Below are 5485 nucleotides of genomic sequence, written 5' to 3' on the forward strand. Positions count from 1 at the left end.
TTTTAGTCCCTGAAAGAATATTTCACAGGTTAAGTTTCGTAGCAATCTCAAAATGGGCCTTGGTTTGTGCTTCTCCTACAAGGAGTGGGAAGGCATGAATTACTGTAACCGAACTCAAATCAGGTTTGTTTGCCCATGTGCTATAAAACCAAACTATAGGCACATGGTGTGATGAAGGAAAGTACAGCTTTATTGCAGTGGGCAAAGCAAGGAGAGTGGGCAGCTCATGCTGAAAAAATGTGGTCTCCCTGAGATATTCCCCACAAGCCTTTTTAAGGGCAAAATTAGGGGTAGAGATTCCAGGTGCATGATTAGTTCAGTGATTGGTTTAAGAGGGTGTGATCATCTCTTCCACATTCTTGATCAGTGAGGCCTTAGATGATCAATATTCTGTTCTGGGAGGGGGCGATCATCAGGTCTTTGGTGCATTTCAGCCTGGAAGTGATGTGGTCAATGACCATTGTCCTACAAAACATCTTAAAATATTTGTTATACAAAACTTCTACATCTTAATTCCTATAGTTAAGAAACTGACTTCTTTGACAAAGAGGGAAGTTACAAGCTTCTTTTTTAGTACATTAAAATGACAGATAGTTTTAGATAAACGTCATCTATTACTACAGGAAGGTGTGGCTTACTGTAAGCTAGGGTATACATTCAAATAATTATCTCAGGGAGGGAGTGGGTGTAATTAGGGTCAAGAGACTTGAATGTAACATCTACATTTAAATGGACCTCCTTTGTCAGTCAATCTGGATAAGATACTTTTAGTTCTAATCAGTTTTCATTTTGGGAACTTACACTTTCTTCTAAATAATAACAAAAAAGAAACTGAAGATTCACTCCTTTTAGAGGGTCACAGCTCGGTTTCATTGCCAAGTTTAAAAAGGGGCTTGAGAGCCCAGAGGTATGTTAAAATTTTTTTTAATTAAAAAACTATTAATAGACACCTGGAGACACAGAGAGACAGAAAGATATGGAAAGAAGGAGACAGATGTTGCCTTACCAGTCTAGAAATGGATCTGGAGAGAGAAGTCTCAGCAGAAAGTCTTTACTTTTAGTTCCTAAAACCAGTATTTCACAGCTTAAGTTCAGTAGCCATCTCAGAATAAGCCTTGGTTGTGCCTTTCCTACAGGGGAGTGGTAAAGGCATGAATTAGCAAGGTAAAGGAGAGACTTGAGAGTCCAGAGAATAATGTACTTTCAAAAAGTTTTTTTAAATTAATAGACACAGGGAGACACAGAGAGACTGAGAGAGATGGAGAGACAGAGACAGAGCTTGCCCTACCAATCTAGAAATGGATCTGTATGGAGAAGTCTCAGAAGATAGTCTTAATTTTCAGTCTCTAAAAGTAATATTTCAGAGCTGAAGTTTTGTAGCCATTATATAGAATGGACATTGTTTTTTGCCTCTCCTACAAGGGAATGGAAAAAGTATGAATTAGCAAGTTAAAGAAGGGGCTTGAAAGCCCAGACAATACTTTACCTTAAATATTTTTTTAAAAATTAAGTGACAGAGAGACTGAGAGAGATGTAGAGAAGAGTACAGAGATTGCCCTACCAATCTAGAAATGAATCTGGAGAGAGAAGTTTCAGCAGAAAGTTTGCATTTTTAGTCTCTGAAAGCAATATTTAACTGCTGAAGTTTGGTAGTCATCTCTGAATGGGCCTTTGTGCCTCTCCTACAAGGGAGTGGGAAAGGCATGAATTATCAAATTAAAGGAGGGACTTTAGAGCTCACAGAATGGTTTACCTAAAAATTTTTTTCAAAAAATTAAGAGAGGGAACCAGCAGTTAGCATAATGGCTATGTCACTAGACTCCCAGGTAGTTAACCGCGGTTCACGTCCCGGACCCGGTGGCTTAAAACTCACACTGGGCGCATGTGTGTGCGTGCCCAAGATCCCGAGAGGAGAATGGAGGAGAAGGGATTGCGGCATGACCATCCCCCCTGGGGGGTGATTTCTCGCTTTCTGTCTCTCTGTCTGTCTGGCGAGCACACTCGCCCTATAGCGAAAATCTCTCCAAAAAAATCGCTCCAAAAAAAAGTAAGAGAAACAGGAAGAGACAGAGACTGAGAGAGATGTAGAGAAGGAGGCAGACGTGTCCCTACCAATATAGAAATAGATCCAGAGGGAGAAGTCTCAACAGAAAATCTTCAATTTTAGTCCCTGAAAGCAGTATTTCATTGTTGAATTTTGGTAGCCATCTCTGAATGGGCCTTGGTTTGTGCCTCTCCTACAAGGGAGTGGGAAAGGCATGAATTAGCAAGTTAAAGGAAGAGCTTGAGAGCCCAGAGAATGTTTAACTTTAAAAATGAAACAAAAAATTAAGAGACACAGGGAGACACAGGAGAGAGATGGAGAGAAGGAGACAATTGTTGTCCTACCAATCTAGAAATTGATCTGGTGGGAGAAGTCTCAGCAGAAATTCTTCATTTTTAGTCTCTGAAAGCAGTATTTTATGTCTGAAGTTTGGTACGTATCTCAGTTTTATGTCTGTTTTTATATTGCCTGCTTCATTATAAGTTTGATTTACCTGGTTCTTTTCTATTAGTCTTTCTGGTGGTGTGTCAATTTTGTTTATCTTCTCAAAAACAAACTTTTACTTTTATTTATTTTCTGTATAGTTTGTTCATTTTATTCATTCATTTTTGCTTGGATATTTATTATTTATTTTATCCTAGAGTCTTTGGATTTTTTTTTGGTTGCTGTTTTTCCAGTTCTCTTAGGCATGACATTAGGTGGTCCATTTGTCTTCTTTCCATCTTCTTTCTATGTGCACTAATTGCTATGAACTTCCTTCTATGACTGCTTTTGCAGTGTCCCAAAGATTATAGAAACTCATTGACTCATTATCATTGGCTTCCATGAATCTTTTGATTTCCATCTTTATTTCTTCAGTAGTTGTGAAGTCATTCAGGAGTAAGTTATTTATTTATTTATTTATTTTGAGAGATTTTTTTTTTTTGGAGAGGTTTTTCGCTATAGGGCACGTGCGCTCGCCAGACAGAGAGAGACATAGAGACAGAAAGCGAGAAATCACCCCCCAGGGGGGATGGTCACGCTGCAATCCCTTCTCCATTCTCCTCTTGGGATCTTGGGCACGCACACGCATGTGCCCGGCATGAGTTTTAAGCCACTGGGTCCAGGACGTGAACCGCGGTCAACTACGTGGGAGTCCAGTGACATAGTCATTACGCTAACTGCTGGTTCCCCTATTTTGAGAGATTTTTTTGCTATAGGGCACATGTGCTCACCAGAAATACAGAGGGATAGAAAGCGAGAAATCACACCCCACCACCCAGGGGGATGGCCACACCGCAATCCCTTCTCCTCCATTCTCCTCTCAGGATCTTGGGCACACATGCACACATGCCTGGCATGAGTTTAAGGCACTGAGTCCGAGACTTGAACTGCGGTCAACTACATGGGAGTCCAGTGACATAGCCATTATGCTAACTGCTGGTCTCCTGGAGTAGGTTATTTAGGTTCATGTATTTGTGTATTTTGAGGACTTTTCCTGAAATTCCTATCAAGTTTATTTCCATCACGGTCAGAGAAGATGCCAGATGTAGTTTCTGTGCCTTTGAATCTGTAAAGGCTTGTTTTGTGCCCTATCATGTGGTCAATCTTTGAAAAGGTTCCATGTGGGTATGAGAAAAAAGTATATCTTGTGTTTTGGGGATGGAAAGTTCTATAGCTGTCTGTTAAGTCCATTTGATTTATGGTATCATTTAGATCCTTTATCTCTGCTTATTTTTTGTCTGGATGATCTGTCCAAAAGATATAGTGGGTTGTTGAGGTCCCCAACTATTATTATATTGTGGTTTATCTCTCCTTTTAGATCAAACAGTTTTTCCTCACATATTTGGGTGCTCCTGAGTTAGATGCATACATATTTATATATTTATAAGCATTATATCTCCTTGATGGATTTTCTTTTTAATACTATATAGTGCCCTTCTTTGTTCCTTCTTACAGTTTTTGTTTTAAAGCCTATTTCATTAGAAATTAGATCATGACTCCAGCTCTTTTTTGGATCCCATCAGCATGGAATATTTTTTTTCAGTCCTTCCCTTTTAGTCTATTTATGTCTTTATCCATGAGATGCATTTCATGTAGGTAGCAGATAGAGTTTCTGTTTTTAATCCATTCAGCGAGTCTGTGTCTCTTGATTGGAGAACTTAATCCAATAACATTCAATGCTATTATTGATATTTCAGGACCTGTCCCTACCTTTAAGTTCGCCCTTGTCTTGGTTGTCTTTTGTTTTCTAATTTCTGTCTGTTCATACTTTAGTTTTCCTAAAACAGAACTCTTCAGAGTTTCTCAAAGAGCTGATATGGTGTTTGCAAATTCTTTTAGGTTTTGTTTGTCTGAGAAGATTTCAGTCTTTTTGTTTTCTCCCATATAATCTTCCTGGATATTATAATCTTGGTTGAAATTGTTTCTCTCTTAACACTTTCAATATGTTTTCCTATTCTTTTCTTACTTGCATTGTTTATGTTGAAAGGTTCTGTGTTAGCTTGATGAAATGATGTTTGTAAGTCACTTGACATTTTTCTTTTTCCAGTTTTAGTGTCTTGTTTTTATCTGTGGTTTTGGTCAGTCTGGCTAACATGTACCATGGGGAGGAACTTCTTGGGTTGATTCTATTTGGGGTCATTTGTATTTCTTGAGTCTGGATGTTTGAGTGCTTTCTTAGACTTGGAAAGTTTTCTTCCAGGATTTTGTGGAATAGATGGTCAATGTTCTTATTAGTTTCTTCACCTTCTGGGATACCACTTATTCGGATGTTTAGATGTCTAATGAAATCTAGTATTTCTCATATATTATCCTCATGGTTTTTTTTTTAAATTTCCCTATCTTTTTAGTGTTTTTGTCTAGGTCAGAGGTTTTGTCTTCTACATCTGAGGTTCGATTTTTCAGCATAGTTAAATTGGCTTTTAATACTTTTGAGAGTGTTTTCTATTTCCTGTATTACAAACTTCATCTCTAATAGTTCCATTTCTTTTTTTTCTTATGATGTACCTTTCTTCTTTCAAATCATGAAAGGATTTCCTCATCTCCTGGAGTTTGTTGTCTCTTTTCTGTTCCAACTTATAGAGTTTTGTCACTATGAATGTTCTGAATTCTTTATCTGACATTTCGGTTACTTCATCTGTTTTTTTTATATATATTTTTTGAGAGGATTTTTGCTATAGGGCATGTGCGCTCGCCAGACAGACAGAGAGAGACATAGAGACAGAAAGCGAGAAATCACCCCACAGAGGGGATGGTCACGTCGCAATCCCTTCTCCTCCATTCTCCTCTCGGAATCTTGGGCACACATGCACACGCGCCCAGCGTGAGTTTTAAGTCACAGGGTCGGGGACACGAACCGCGGTCGACTACGTGGGAGTCCAGCGACATAGCCATTACGCTAACTGCTGGTTCCCAAAATTAACATGATTTTTAAAACCTTTGAAATCTTTTCTATATTTT

This window comes from Tupaia chinensis, unplaced genomic scaffold (genome assembly GCF_000334495.1).
Source record: "Tupaia chinensis unplaced genomic scaffold, TupChi_1.0 Scaffold148734_1, whole genome shotgun sequence".
Lineage (NCBI taxonomy): Eukaryota > Metazoa > Chordata > Mammalia > Scandentia > Tupaiidae > Tupaia > Tupaia belangeri.